The following is a 17,111-nucleotide window of genomic DNA, read 5'->3' on the forward strand; positions in this document are numbered from 1 at the left end:
TGTACTTCGTTCCAGTTGCATGTGCTAATTCCCCAGACTGTTAACCCGACAACACGCCCATAAGGAAGAATCCCTCGGGATCAGTAGAAGCCACAGAAGAACTAAACAGACGGGATAAGGCATCAGGCTTGGTGTTCTTGCTACCCGGACGGTAAGAAATCACAAACTCGAAACGAGCGAAAAACAACGCCCAACGAGCTTGACGGGCATTAAGTCGTTTGGCAGAACGGATGTACTCAAGGTTCTTATGGTCTGTCCAAACGACAAAAGGAACGGTCGCCCCCTCCAACCACTGTCGCCATTCGCCTAGGGCTAAGCGGATGGCGAGCAGTTCACGGTTACCCACATCATAGTTGCGCTCAGATGGCGACAGGCGATGAGAAAAATAAGCGCAAGGATGAACCTTATCGTCAGACTGGAAGCGCTGGGATAGAATGGCTCCCACGCCTACCTCTGAAGCGTCAACCTCGACAATGAATTGTCTAGTGACGTCAGGAGTAACGAGGATAGGAGCGGACGTAAAACGTTCTTTTAGAAGATCAAAAGCTCCCTGGGCGGAACCGGACCACTTAAAACACGTCTTGACAGAAGTAAGAGCTGTGAGAGGGGCAGCAACTTGACCGAAATTACGAATGAAACGCCGATAGAAATTAGCGAAACCTAAAAAGCGCTGCAACTCGACACGTGACCTTGGAACGGGCCAATCACTGACAGCTTGGACCTTAGCGGAATCCATCTGAATGCCTTCAGCGGAAATAACGGAACCGAGAAAAGTAACGGAGGAGACATGAAAAGAGCACTTCTCAGCCTTTACGTAGAGACAATTCTCTAAAAGCTGTAGAACACGTCGAACGTGCTGAACACAGATCTCGAGTGGCGACGGAGAAAAAATCAGGATATCGTCAGGATAGACAAAAACAAAAATGTTCAGCATGTCTCTCAGAACATCATTAACTAAAGCCTGAAAAACAGCTGGCGCATTGGCGGGGCTTCGACGGCAGAACCCGGTACTCAAAATGCCCTAGCAGATGTTAAACGCCGTTTTCCACTGCGTCCCCCTCTCTGATGCGCACGAGATGGTAAAGCGTTACGAAGGTCAACAGTAAACACCTGGCTCCCTGCAGAATCTCGAAGGCTGATGACATAAGGGAGCGGATAACGATTCTTAACGTTATGTCATTCAGCCCTCGATAATCCACGCAGGGCGCAGAGTACCGTCTTCTTCTTAACAAAAAGAACCCCGCCCCGGCCGGAGAAGAAGAAGGCACTATGGTACCGGCGTCCAAGAGACACAGACAAAATAATCCTCTTGAGCCTTACGTTCGGGAGCCGACAGAGAGTATAGTCTACCTCGAGGAGGATGGTCCCGGAAGGAGATCAACCCACTACAATCATACGACCCGGGAGGAGGAAGGAGTGGCTCGGGACCGACTGAAGACCGTGCGCAGATCATGGATATTCCTCCGGCACTCCTGTCAAATCGCTGTTCCTCCCTGAGAAGTAGGACAGAAGAAACGGGAGGGATGGCAGACATTAAACACTTCACATGACAAGAAACGTTCCAGGATAGGATAGAATTACTAGACCAATTAATAGAAGGATTATGACATACTAGCCAGGGATGACCCAAAACAACAGGTGTAAACGGTGAACGAAAAATCAAAAAGAAATAGTCTCACTGTGGTTACCAGATACTGTGAGGGTTAAAGGTAGTGTCTCAAATCTGATACTGGGAAGATGACTACCATCTAAGGCTAACATGGGCGTAGGCTTATCTAACTCTCTGAAAGGAATGTCATGTTTCCGAACCCATGCTTCGTCCATGAAACAACCCTCAGCCCCAGAGTCTATCAAGGCACTACATGTAGCACCCGAACCGGTCCAGCGTAGATGGACCGACAAAGTAGTACAGGATTTTGATGGAGAGACTTGAGTAGTTGCGCTCACCTGTAGCCCTCCGCTTACAGATGAGCTCTGGCTTTTACTGGACATGAATTAACAAAATGTCCAGCAACTCCGCAATAGAGGCACAGGCGGTTGGTGATCCTCCGTTCCCTCTCCTTAGTCGAGATGCGAATCCCTCCCAGCTGCATGGGCTCAGACTCTGAGCCAGAGGAGGGAGATGGTTGCGATGCGGAGCAGGGAAACACCGTTGATGCGAGCTCTCTTCCACGAGCCCGGTGACGAAGATCTACCCGTCGTTCTATGCGGATGGCGAGAGCAATCAAAGAGTCCACATCTGAAGGAACCTCCCGGGAGAGAATCTCATCCTTAACCACTGCGTGGAGTCCCTCCAGAAAACGAGCGAGCAGCGCCGGCTCGTTCCACTCACTAGAGGCAGCAAGAGTGCGAAACTCAATAGAATAATCCGTTATGGACCGTTCACCTTGGCATAAGGAAGCCAGGGCCCTAGAAGCCTCCCTACCAAAAACTGAACGGTCAAAAACCCGAATCATCTCCTCTTTAAAGTTCTGGAATTTGTTAGAGCAATCAGCCCTTGCCTCCCAGATAGCTGTGCCCCATTCTCGAGCCCGGCCAGTAAGGAGTGAAATGACGTAAGCAACCCGAGCTCTCTCTAGAGTATGTGTTGGGTTGGAGAGAGAACACAATCTCACACTGCGTGAGAAAGGAGCGGCACTCAGTGGGCTGCCCGGAGTAGCAAGGTGGGTTATTAACCCTAGGTTCTGGAGGCTCGGCAGGCCAGGAAGTAACAGGTGGCACGAGACGTAGACTCTGGAACTGTCCAGAGAGGTCGGAAACCTGAGCGGCCAGGTTCTCCACGGCATGGCGAGCAGCAGACAATTCCTGCTCGTGTCTGCCGAGCATGGCTCCTGGATCTCGACGGCAGTGTAACGAGCGTCTGAAGTCGCTGGGTCCATTCCTTGGTCGGTTCCTTCTGTCATGCAGGTGAAAGAGGACCCAAAAGCGACTTAACAGAAACAGAGTTTATTTAAGTCCAAACAGGGAATAACAGAAATCCTCTAGTCTGTAGAGGGGAATAACTGGAGAAGCGGCCACAGACTGCAGGTCGCTCCGGGTAGGCGCAGGCCGTAGTAGACAGAGACACCTGCTCACACGCAGCATCTGATGAAGGCAAAAACACGACAGGACAGGGCGATACACAATCACAGCAAAAACACGACAGGACAGGGCGAAACGCAATCACAGCATGGTGAATACTAAACAAGGAACCGACGGGACAGGAACGGAACACAAAGGAATAAATAGGGACTCTAATCAGGGAAAGGATCGGGAACAGGTGTGGGACGACTAAATGATGATTAGGGGAATAGGGGAAAGAACCCAATAAGACCAGCAGAGGGAAACGAACAGAATGGGGAGCACAGGGACAAGACATGATAATAAATGACAAACATGACAGGGGGGGATTATATTAGATTATATTTCATGAGAAATACAATTTAATTAACAAATGTGTGCATAACCAAAGACATGACAACTGGCTCCAACATTGTATTTAGCTAGCTATAAGACTTTCATATTGGCAGTAATGTCAGTGAGAATAACAATAGACAATAGTTATTGTTGGTAGTTTAGGGATACATATAGTGAAGGATCATGAATGTTAAAGATTTGTTCACAGTGGGAATTTTGAAAGAGGGGGATTAGAACCCCTAAAGTAATAGTGGTAAGAAAGATCATAGTTTCAGATTCAGGTCTAGGGGGTTAATAACTTTTTGTGGATACCACTATTCACACTGTGGATTATAAACATGTACAGACATAGAGAACTATCACATCAAGAAGGTGTAACAGTGATGAATGGCTATTCAATGTACAACAGTCGTCATCTGTAGCAAGCAATACGTATTAAATATGTTTACATACATCCATGACTGAATGGTTTCATGAACTCCTTTAAAGGTTTTGTAAGTAAATTGTAACAGGCCTCGTTCAGCAGTCTGAATGAACTTAGAGTCACCAAAACATCAATGCTTAGAGAAGCTCTGAGATTATTCCACAAGTCAGGTGCAAAGAGCTGATTTACTGAACTCTGTACAGACCAAAGGAATTTCCAGAGCTAGCAATCCCTGAGACGGTGTGTGATAACTCCGACTTGTACTTCTAATGGTTATTGTAGATGTTAGCTACAGAGAGGGTTTACAGTATGTCAAAGAGCCTGTCAAAGGCAAAGAGAGCAATTCATTGACCTACGTAACTAACTCATCAATATGTTTTTTTTTAAAGACAGCTGAATGTCTATACAAATACACCATACTATGTACACACACTTCAATCATTAGAATCATGTTTGTGCACTTTAGAAAACAACTTATACTTACGTATTCAATAATAATTTAAGGTCAATAAAGGTTTTCTGCAAAATAATGAAAGCATACTGTTCAGATAGATCATGATCAGCAGGGTGGGCGATAGAGTACACAGCTGTATCGTCTGCATACAGGTGCAGGTCAAACTTGATTATATTTCTAATGTATACAATATAGTTTTTTATTTGACATTCTAACGTGTAACATAATACCTAGGTACCAAACAATGTACGTGTATATGCAACACTTTCCATATGCAGCAATTTCCCCCTTGGGTTATGATGTATATGATACAGTGGTATAAGATACATTGGCTATTTTAGTCATCCTTTTTTATTATTTACATGTTTATAATCCAAATGTATGTTTTTAGAGGTGCAGGAAATATTGTTTATGCTGTCCTGGAAACTATTCTCACCAAAGGAGAGAGACTTGACTGTTGAGAAAAACAACGAGCAGAGTTGAGTTACAACCTTTATAGACGACGCACATCCTTCTGAGCACGTGACAAACAACAGATGTGTGGAATGTGTCAAAGGTGAGGTTTTGAATGGGAGAAAGAAGTAACCCCCCAGCCAGATACAATTTGCTGTGAAGATTGTTCTAATTGTATAGAAATAGGGGTTTGGCCCCAAAGACAATGCTCCTCCCATCAACTGTCCACACCAGAGACATCTAATCCCTGGTATCTCACAGAAACACCAACTCATTCTATGGAATGCAGGCTGTAGGTTTTATCACCAAGCCATCATAAATCAATTGCCTGCGCCAAGCACCAGAGGCCCAACTCAGTCACACTCACACAGATGAGAAAATACTCAAAGATATTTGATGCATAAACAGTATTAAAACATAATCTTGTAATTTTCTACCATCATTTTAAACTGTAGAGAACAAGAACCTTTGGTAAATTACAGGTAGTTTTACAACTCTACTTGCAACAATAATCTAAATGTGTGCTGTGCAAAGTATTTTATTCTCAGTCCACCTAATGGACCACGTATCATAGAACCATGATAACGTGAGTTACCATTGATATACACTATTAGATTCTGGGAAATACATCCTGGTTTCTATCGCTTCTAGCATATTTATTGTGACCCATTCCTGAAAGCTCACCCTCCCAGGAACACATATGTTTGTTCCCCCACAAGTTCCCCCACTAAGACCCTTTATACCAATCACATATTGTCACGTTGTGAGTGTAGGTGGCAGGGAAGTCAGGCGCAGGAGAATCAAACTTGTTATAAATTGAATATTTTAATAACTTAAAACATACACTCCAAAACCAAAGTCCACAATAAAATCAAAGTTGGTACAAGACCCCGTCACATACCAATCCATGAAACACAAACATAACAATAAACAATCTCTGACATGAGGGGAAACAGAGGGTTAAATACACAACATATAATGAATGGGATTGGAGCCAGGTGTGTAAGAAGTCTTGACAAAACCAATGGAAAAATGAAACATAGATGTGATGGCTAGAAGACCGGTGATGTCGAGCACCGCCCGAACAAGGAGAGGCAACGACAGTCCACTCCCCCGGTCGGTCCTGGCAATAAGACCTCAGAAACCTACCCACATCCTGGTTAACTCTCTACCTGCCCATTACTCTAAGGGTGAAAACCTGTTGTTACAGATGTCAAGCTTATATAATAAGAGGGTCAAATAGACCCTAAGAGGGCATAGACTATTGTTTACAAACAGTATGAATAAAACAATGGTTACTGTTCAATGGATAAATATCCTTCTTTTTTTGAAAACATACATGTCAATTAAAACAATTAAGACATTTCATTCTTAAATAATATATATCTATATACAATCATCACATTGAATATTCATGTCATGCCCTGGTCGAAGTATTTTGTGTTTAACTTCATTTATTTGGTCAGGCCAGGGTGTGACATGGGTTTTCGTATGTGGTGTGTATGTAGTGGGATTGTAGCTTAGTGGGGTGTTCTAGGTAAGTCTATGGCTGTCTGAAGTGGTTCTCAATCAGAGGCAGGTGTTTATCGTTGTCTCTGATTGGGAACCATATTTAGGCAGCCATATTCTTTGGTTGTGTTGTGGGTAATTGTCCTGATGTCCTTGGTCTGTGGTAGTTGACACAAGTATAGGTTGTTTTTGTTGTGTTTTGTATTGATTTGTGTTTTTCCCATTAAACATGGATCGCAATCTACACGCTGCATTTTGGTCCGACTCTCCTTCACCATTAGAAAACCGTTACAATTCAACTCACCTTCAAAAACTGCATGAGGAAGGAAGGATTCCCAGACCTGGCCCGGGTATCCTGGAAGGATATTGACCTCATCCCGTCAGTTGAGGATGCCTGGTCATTCTTTAAAAGGAACTTCCTCACCATCTTAGATAAGCAAGCTCCGTTCAAAAAATGCAGAACTAAGGACAGATCTAGCCCTTGGTTCACTCCAGACCTGACTGCCCTCGACCAGCCCAAAAACATCCTGTGGCGGACTGCAATAGCATCGACTAGACCCCGCGATATGCAACTGTTCAGGGAAATCAGGAACCAATACAATACGCAGTCAGTCAGGAAAGCAAAGGCCAGCTTTTTCAAGCAGAAATTTGCATCCCGTAGCTCTAACTCCCAAAAGTTCTGGGACACTAAAGTCTATGGAGAACAAGAGCACCTCCTCCCAGCTGCCCACTGCACTGAGGCCGTCTTCAATGACCTGGCCAAGGCTTTCGACTATGTCAATCACCATATTCTTATCGGCAGACTCAGTAGCCTCTGTTTTTCTAATGACTGCCTTGCCTGGTTCACCAACTACTTTGTAGACAGAGTTCAGTGTGTCAAATCGGAGGGCATGTTGTCCGGTCCTCTGGCAGTCTCTATGGGGGTGCCACAGGGTTAAATTCTCTGGCCGACTCTCTTCTCTGTATATATCAATGTTGTTGCTCTTGCTGCGAGTGATTCCCTGATCCACCTCTACGCAGACAACTATTCTGTATACTTCTGACCCTTCCTTGGACACTGTGCTATCTAACCTCCAAACGAGCTTCAATGCTGTACAACACTCCTTCCATGGCCTCCAACTGCTCTAAAACGCTAGTAAAACCAAATGCATGCTTTTCAACTGTTCTCTGCCTGCACCCGCATGCCCGACTTGCATCACCACCCTGGATGGTTCCGACCTAGAATATGCGGACATCTATAAGTACCTAGGTGTCTGGCTAGACTGTAAACTCTCCTCCAATCCTCGACTTCGGCGATGTCATCTATAAAATAGCTTCCAATACTCTACTCAGTAAACTGGATGCAGTTTATCACAGTGCCATCTGTTTTGTTACTAAAGCACATTATACCACCCACCACTGCGACCTGTATGCTCTAGTCGGCTGGCCCTCGCTACATACTCGTCGCCAGACCCACTGGCTCCAGGTCATCTACAAGTCCATGCTAGGTCAGTTCACTGGTCACGATGGCAACACCCACCCGTAGCAGCAGGTGTATCTCACTGATCATGCCTAAAGCCAACACCTCATTTGGCTGCCTTTCCTTCCAGTTCTCTGCTGCCTGTGACTGGAACGAATTGCAAAAATCGCTGAAGTTGGAGACTTTTATCTCCCTCACCAACTTCAAACATCTGCTATCTGAGCAGCTAACCGATCGCTGCAGCTGTACATAGTCCATAAATAGCCCACCCAATTTACCTACCTCATCCCCATACTGTTTTTATTTATTTACTTTTCTGCTCTTTTGCACACCAGTATCTCTACCTGCACATGACTATCTGATCATTTTTCAAACCGGTGTTAATCTGCTAAATTGTAATTATTCACCTACCTCCTTATGCCTTTTGCACACAATGTATATAGACTCCTTTTTTTCTACTGTGTTATTGACTTTTTTATTGTTTACTCCATGTGTAACTCTGTGTTGTTCTCTGTTCACACTGCTATGCTTTATCTTGGCCAGGTTGCAGTTGTAAATGAGAACTTGTTCTCAACTTGCCTACCTGGTTAAATAAAGGTGAAATAAAGAAATAATAAAAAAAAAATTTTTAACAATTAGGGGCATTACGAAGAATGGCTTCGATGGTTTTATCATTGTGTTCACAACACGAAGGACACAATACACCGACAATTGGTGTAGGAGCCATGTTTTATTTCTTTCTTCTTTAGAGTCTTCTGTGGTTTAGCTCTCTTGAGGTTTCTTGGTGCTCATAGTGTACACAGATCTTACTTATACTCTGGCTGACCTACCCCAGAAATTACTGTTTCATATACAATATCCCTAAAAAGCAGAGCCATAAGTTCACTACAACATTTCCCTACTCTTTCAAATGTTCAAACACATTCCACAGGTCAACAAAGTCACTACACATGAATCACCATGACAGCTTTAGTGCAAACACATGCTTTACTTCAAAGGAACAGCTGCACTAGCTGCACTATCAGGTTACAGAAACACTCACTTGATAGCATGAGAACATCCGGACAGGATGTACATATATGGGCATAACCACGTGACACATAAAAGAGGTCATCAATCACTTTCGGACACATGCCGAATACAGTAAGGAAAGTGATGTTAGGATATAATAAAGTAATCCTGTACGAGCTTTTGTGCCGAATACATTATGTTGTTACAGATGTCAAGCTTATGGGCATGTGGCAGCAGTGTGTAGGAGGGAGGTTCCTAGATGTGAGAAGTGTGCAAAAGGGCATGAGTCAAGGGAATGTGTAGCATTGGGGAAAGTAGTGGTATGTGGTAATTGTAAGGGTGCCCATGGGGCTGGGGATCAGAAATGTCCCGTGCGAGAGAGGCAGGTTGAGGTTTGCAGGGTTAGAGTAGTGAAGAAAGTAGAGGAAGATGGGTTAAGGGTGAGTAGTAGATCTTTAACAGTACAAAACAAAAGTGTGATTCACATCAATGCGCTGTGTAGATATCAATAATAAATTATATCCGTATCGCCGTAGACTACACCACAGCTGTCATCCTTACATCCAAGTGTTTATTCAGGTTGGATAATCTTTGGATGCCGATAGCACTCGCACAATTGGAAGACATAGCTCAGACTGAAAGTCTACAAAAGCCTACTCCTGCTCTTTTCCTGCAATCCATCAAACCCATTTGGTGTGTCATCATAGTGGTCTCTGACTTGTGGTCAGACTCGCTCAAGTGGAAAAAAATTCAACTTGAGCCTTTTTTCAATGTTGATTTGAACGTCATTGAGAACTGAGAAGTATCAAATATTTTTTTCCCACAAACATCCTTTCTGATTTTTAAAAGTATTCCTCAAAGTAATCATCTAGTTTTTCAAAGGTATCTGTAATCTGATTACAATATTTTGCTGGTTACACTTTTTTGTAATCTCTTACATCTAACAGATTACATATAATCCATTACTCCCCAACAGCCTTGATTTCTCAAATGATTGCCTTGCCTGGTCCACCAACTACTTCTCCGACAGAACTCAGTGTCAAATCTGAGGGCCTGTTGTCCGGGCCTCTGGCAGTCTCTATGGGGGTGCCACATGGTTCAATTATTGGGCCGACTCTCTTCTCTTTATATATCAATGATGTCGCTCTTGCTGCTGGTGAGTCTCTGATCCACCTCTACGCAGACGACACCATTCTGTATACTTCTGGCCCTTCTTTGGACACTGTTAACAACCCTTCAGATGAGCTTCAATGCCATACATCTCTCCTTCCGTGGCCTCCAACTGCTCTTAAATACAAGTAAAACTAAATGCATTCTCTTCAACCGATCGCTGCCTGCACCTGCCCGCCCGTCCAGCATCACTACTCTGGACGGTTCTGACTTAGAATATGTGGACAATTACAACCTCTCGTTCCAGACTCACATAAAACATCTCCAATCCAAAGTTAAATCTAGAAGTGGCTTCCTATTTCACAACAAAGCATCCTTCACTCATGCTGCCAAACATACTCTTGTAAAACTGACCATCTTACCAATCCTCGACTTTGGCGTTGTCATTTACAAAATAGCCTCCAACACCCTATTCAACAAATTGGATGCAGTCTATCACAGTGCCATCTGTTTTGTCACCAAAGCCCCATATACTACCCACCACTGTGACCTGTACACTCTCGTTGGCTGGCCCTCGCTTCATACTCGTCGCCAAACCCACTGGCTCCAGGTCATCTACAAGACCCTGCTAGGTAAAGTCCCACCTTATCTCTGCTCGCTGGTCACCATACCTGCACCCACCCGTAGCATATGTTCCAGCAGGTATATCTCACTTAGCACCCCCAAAGCCAATTCCCCCTTTGGCTGCCTCCCCTTCCAGTTCTCTGCTGCCAATGACTGGAACGAACTACAAAAATCTCTGAAACTGGAAACACTAGCTTTAAATCAAATCAAATCAAATCAAATTTATTTATATAGCCCTTCGTACATCAGCTGATATCTCAAAGTGCTGTACAGAAACCCAGCCTAAAACCCCAAACAGCAAACAATGCAGGTGTAAAAGCACGGTGGCTAGGAAAAACTCCCTAGAAAGGCCAAAACCTAGGAAGAAACCTAGAGAGGAACCGGGCTATGTGGGGTGGCCAGTCCTCTTCTGGCTGTGCCGGCTGGAGATTATAACAGAACGTGGCCAAGATGTTCAAATGTTCATAAATGACCAGCATGGTTGAATAATAGTAAGGCAGAACAGTTGAAACTGGAGCAGGAGCATGGCCAGGTGGACTGGGGACAGCAAGGAGTCCTCATGTCAGGTAGTCCTGGGACATGGTCCTAGGGCCCAGGCCAGTTGAAACTGGAGCAGCAGCATGGCCAGGTGGACTGGGGACAGCAAGAACAGTCATCATGTCAGGTAGTCCTGGGGCATGGTCCTAGGGCTCAGGTCCTCCGAGAGAGAGAAGAGAAAGAGAGAATTAGAGAACGCACACTTAGATTCACACAGGACACCTGAATAGGACAGGAGAAGTACTCAGCCCCGTCAGATAAACAAACTGACCCTAGCCCCCGACACATAAACTACTGCAGCATAAATACTGGAGGCTGAGACAGGAGGGGTCAGGAGACACTGTGGCCCCATCCGAGGACACCCCGGACAGGGCCAAACAGGAAGGATATAACCCCACCCAATTTGCCAAAGCACAGCCCCCACACCACTAGAGGGAAATCTTCAACCACCAACCATCCTGAGACAAGGCCGAGTATAGCCCACAAAGATCTCCGACACGGTACAACCCAAGGGGGGAACCCAGACAGGCCGACCACAACAGTGAATCAACCCACCCAGGTGAAGCACCCCCCAGGGACGGCACGAGAGAGCCCCAGCAAGCCAGTGACTCAGCCCCGTAACAGGGTTAGAGGCAAAGAATCCCAGTGAAAAGAGGGGAACCGGCCAGGCAGAGACAGCAAGGGCGGTTCGTTGCTCCAGAGCCTTTCCGTTCACCTTCCCACTCCTGGGCCAGACTACACTCAGTCATATGACCCACTGAAGAGATGAATCTTCAGTAAAGACTTAAAGGTTGAGACCGAGTTTGCGTCTCTGACATGGGTAGGCAGACCGTTCCATAAAAATGGAGCTCTATAGGAGAAAGCCCTGCCTCCAGCTGTTTGCTTAGAAATTCTAGGGACAATTAGGAGGCCTGCGTCTTGTGACCGTAGCGTACGTGTAGGTATGTACGGCAGGACCAAATCAGAGAGGTAGGTAGGAGCAAGCCCATGTAATGCTTTGTAGGTTAGCAGTAAAACCTTGAAATCAGCCCTTGCTTTGACAGGAAGCCAGTGTAGAGAGGCTAGTACTGGAGTAATATGATCAAATTTTTTGGTTCTAGTCAGGATTCTAGCAGCCGTATTTAGCACTAACTGAAGTTTATTTAGTGCTTTATCCGGGTAGCCGGAAAATAGAGCATTGCAGTAGTCTAACCTAGAAGTGACAAAAGCATGGATGAATTTTTCTGCATCATTTTTGGACAGAAAGTTTCTGATAAATTCAGCCTCGGCATATCCACGGAGGGGAGAAGCCGTTTGCAATGTTACGTAGATGGAAAAAAGCTGTCCTCGAAATGGTCTTGATATGTTCTTCAAAAGAGAGATCAGGGTCCAGAGTAACGCCGAGGTCCTTCACAGTTTTATTTGAGATGACTGTACAACCATTAAGATTAATTGTCAGATTCAACAGAAGATCTCTTTGTTTCTTGGGACCTAGAACAAGCATCTCTGTTTTGTCCGAGTTTAATAGTAGAAAGTTTGCAGCCATCCACTTCCTTATGTCTGAAACACATGCTTCTAGCGAGGGCAATTTTGGGGCTTCACCATGTTTCATTGAAATGTACAGCTGTGTGTCATCCGCATAGCAGTGAAAGTTTACATTATGTTTTCGAATAACATCCCCAAGAGGTAAAATATATAGTGAAACCAATAGTGGTCCTAAAACAGAACCTTGAGGAACACCGAAATGTACAGTTGATTTGTCAAGGGACAAACCATTCACAGAGACAAACTGATATCTTTCCTACAGATAAGACCTAAACCAGGCCAGAACATGTCCGTGTAGACCAATTTGGGTTTCCAATCTCTCCAAAAGAATGTGGTGATCGATGGTATCAAAAGCAGCACTAAGGTCTAGGAGCACGAGGACAGATGCAGAGCCTCGGTCCGATGCCATCAAAATGTCATTTACCACCTTCACAAGTGCCGTCACAGTGCTATGAATGGGGTCTAAAACCAGACTGAAGCATTTCGTATACATTGTTTTTCTTCAGGAAGGCAGTGAGTTGCTGCGCAACAGCCTTCTCTAAAATCTTTGAGAGGAATGGAAGATTCGATATAGGCCGATAGTTTTTTATATTTTCTGGGTCAAGGTTTGGCTTTTTCAAGAGAGGCTTTATTACTGCCACTTTTAGTGAGTTTGGTACACATCCAGTGGATAGAGAGCCGTTTATTATGTTCAACATAGGAGGGCCAAGCACAGGAAGCAGCTCTTTCAGTAGTTTAGTTGGAATAGGGTCCAGTATACAGCTTGAAGGTTTAGAGGCCATGATTATTTTCATCATTGTGTCAAGAGATATAGTACTAAAACACTTGAGCGTCTCTCTTGATCCTAGGTCCTGGCAGAGTTGTGCAGACTCAGGACAACTGAGGTTTGGAGGAATACGCAGGTTTAAAGAGGAGTCCGTAATTTGCTTTCTAATAATCATAATCTTTTCCTCAAAGAAGTTCATGAATTTATCACTGCTAAAGTGCAAGTCATCCTCTCTTGGGGAATGCTGCTTTTTAGTTAGCTTTGCCACAGTATCAAAAAGGAAGCACCAGCTATCAGAGCAGCTCACAGATCACTGCACCTATTGTATTTACTTTGCCACCATGGCCTATTTATTGCCTTTACCTCCATTATCTTACCTCATTTGCTCACATTGTATATAGACTTATTTTTCTACTGTGTTATTGACTGCATGTTTGTTTTACTCCATGTGTAACTCTACATTTACATTTACATTTAAGTCATTTAGCAGACGCTCTTATCCAGAGCGACTTACAAATTGGTGCATTCACCTTATGACATCCAGTGGGACAGTCACTTAACAATAGTGCATCTAAAACTTAGGGGGGGGGTGAGAGGGATTACTTATCCTATCCTAGGTATTCCTTAAAGAGGTGGGGTTTCAGGTGTCTCCGGAAGGTGGTGATTGACTCCGCTGTCCTGGCGTCGTGAGGGAGTTTGTTCCACCATTGGGGGGCCAGGGCAGCGAACAGTTTTGACTGGGCTGAGCGGGAGCTGTACTTCCTCAGTGGTAGGGAGGCGAGCAGGCCAGAGGTGGATGAACGCAGTGCCCTTGTTTGGGTGTAGGGCCTGATCAGAGCCTGGAGGTACTGAGGTGCCGTTCCCCTCACAGCTCCGTAGGCAAGCACCATGGTCTTGTAGCGGATGCGAGCTTCAACTGGAAGCCAGTGGAGAGAACGGAAGAGCGGGGTGACGTGAGAGAACTTGGGAAGGTTGAACACCAGACGGGCTGCGGCGTTCTGGATGAGTTGAAGGGGTTTAATGGCACAGGCAGGGAGCCCAGCCAACAGCGAGTTGCAGTAATCCAGACGGGAGATGACAAGTGCCTGGATTAGGACCTGCGCCGCTTCCTGTGTGAGGCAGGGTCGTACTCTGCGGATGTTGTAGAGCATGAACCTACAGGAACGGGCCACCGCCTTGATGTTGGTTGAGAACGACAGGGTGTTGTCCAGGATCACGCCAAGGTTCTTGGCGCTCTGGGAGGAGGACACAATGGAGTTGTCAACCGTGATGGCGAGATCATGGAACGGGCAGTCCTTCCCGGGAGGAAGAGCAGCTCCGTCTTGCCGAGGTTCAGCTTGAGGTGGTGATCCGTCATCCACACTGATATGTCTGCCAGACATGCAGAGATGCGATTCGCCACCTGGTCATCAGAAGGGGGAAAGGAGAAGATTAATTGTGTGTCGTCTGCATAGCAATGATAAGAGAGACCATGTGAGGTTATGACAGAGCCAAGTGACTTGGTGTATAGCGAGAATAGGAGAGGGCCAAGAACAGAGCCCTGGGGGACACCAGTGGTGAGAGCGCGTGGTGAGGAGACAGATTCTCGCCACGCCACCTGGTAGGAGCGACCTGTCAGGTAGGACGCAATCCAAGCGTGGGCCGCGCCGGAGATGCCCAACTCGGAGAGGGTGGAGAGGAGGATCTGATGGTTCACAGTATCGAAGGCAGCCGATAGATCTAGAAGGATGAGAGCAGAGGAGAGAGAGTTAGCTTTAGCAGTGCGGAGCGCCTCCGTGATACAGAGGAGAGCAGTCTCAGTTGAATGACTAGTCTTGAAACCTGACTGATTTGGATCAAGAAGGTCATTCAGAGAGAGATAGCGGGAGAGCTGGCCAAGGACGGCACGTTCAAGAGTTTTGGAGAGAAAAGAAAGAAGGGATACTGGTCTGTAATTGTTGACATCGGAGGGATCGAGTGTAGGTTTTTTCAGAAGGGGTGCAACTCTCGCTCTCTTGAAGACGGAAGGGACGTAGCCAGCGGTCAGGGATGAGTTGATGAGCGAGGTGAGGTAAGGGAGAAGGTCTCCGGAAATGGTCTGGAGAAGAGAGGAGGGGATAGGGTCAAGCGGGCAGGTTGTTGGGCGGCCGGCCGTCACAAGACGCGAGATTTCATCTGGAGAGAGAGGGAGAAAGAGGTCAGAGCACAGGGTAGGGCAGTGTGAGCAGAACCAGCGGTGTCGTTTGACTTAGCAAACAAGGATCGGATGTCGTCGACCTTCTTTTCAAAATGGTTGACGAAGTCATCTGCAGAGAGGGAGGAGGGGGGAGGGGGCGGAGGATTCAGGAGGGAGGAGAAGGTGGCAAAGAGCTTCCTAGGGTTAGAGGCAGATGCTTGGAATTTAGCGTGGTAGAAAGTGGCTTTAGCAGCAGAGACAGAGGAGGAAAATGTAGAGAGGAGGGAGTGAAAGGATGCCAGGTCCGCAGGGAGGCGAGTTTTCCTCCATTTCCGCTCGGCTGCCCGGAGCCCTGTTCTGTGAGCTCGCAATGAGTCATCGAGCCACGGAGCGGGAGGGGAGGACCGAGCCGGCCTGGAGGATAGGGGACATAGAGAGTCAAGGGATGCAGAGAGGGAGGAGAGGAGGGTTGAGGAGGCAGAATCAGGAGATAGGTGGGAGAAGGTTTGAGCGGAGGGAAGAGATGATAGGATGGAAGAGGGGAGAGTAGCGGGGGAGAGAGAGCGAAGGTTGGGACGGCGCGATACCATCCGAGTAGGGGCAGTGTGGGAGGTGTTGGATGAGAGCGAGAGGGAAAAGGATACAAGGCAGTGGTCGGAGACTTGGAGGGGAGTTGCAATGAGGTTAGTGGAAGAACAGCATCTAGTAAAGATGAGGTTGGGCGTATTGCCTGCCTTGTGAGTAGGGGGGGAAGGTGAGAGGGTGAGGTCAAAAGAGGAGAGGAGTGGAAAGAAGGAGGCAGAGAGGAAAGAGTCAAAGGTAGACGTGGGGAGGTTAAAGTCGCCCAGAACTGTGAGAGGTGAGCCGTCCTCAGGAAAGGAGCTTATCAAGGCATCAAGCTCATTGATGAACTCTCCGAGGGAACCTGGAGGGCGATAAATGATAAGGATGTTAAGCTTGAAAGGGCTAGTAACTGTGACAGCATGGAATTCAAAGGAGGCGATAGACAGATGGGTAAGGGGAGAAAGAGAGAATGACCACTTGGGAGAGATGAGGATCCCGGTGCCACCACCCCGCTGACCAGACGCTCTCGGGGTGTGCGAGAACACGTGGGCGGACGAAGAGAGAGCAGTAGGAGTAGCAGTGTTGTCTGTGGTGATCCATGTTTCCATCAGTGCCAAGAAGTCGAGGGACTGGAGGGAGGCATAGGCTGAGATGAACTCTGCCTTGTTGACCGCAGATTGGCAGTTCCAGAGGCTACCGGAGACCTGGAACTCCACGTGGGTCGTGCTCGCTGGGACCACCAGAGTAGGGTGGCCGCGGCCACGCGGTGAGGAGCGTTTGTATGGTCTGTGCAGAGAGGAGAGAACAGGGATAAACAGACACATAGTTGACAGGCTACAGAAGAGGCTACGCTAATGCAAAGGAGATTGGAATGACAAGTGGACTACACGTCTCGAATGTTCAGAAAGTTAAGCTACGTAGCAAGAATCTTATTGACTAAAATGATTAAAATGATACAGTACTGCTGAAGTAGGCCAGCTGGCAGTGGGTGCGTTGTTGACACTACACTAATCAAGTCGTTCCGTTGAGTGTAATAGTTTCTGCAGTGTTGCTATTCGGGGGCTAGCTGGCTAGCTAGCAAGCTAGCTAGCTAAGGGTAGACACTCTGTGTTGTTATATTTGTCA

The sequence above is a fragment of the Oncorhynchus gorbuscha genome, linkage group LG01 (genome assembly GCF_021184085.1).
Source record: "Oncorhynchus gorbuscha isolate QuinsamMale2020 ecotype Even-year linkage group LG01, OgorEven_v1.0, whole genome shotgun sequence".
NCBI lineage: Eukaryota > Metazoa > Chordata > Actinopteri > Salmoniformes > Salmonidae > Oncorhynchus > Oncorhynchus gorbuscha.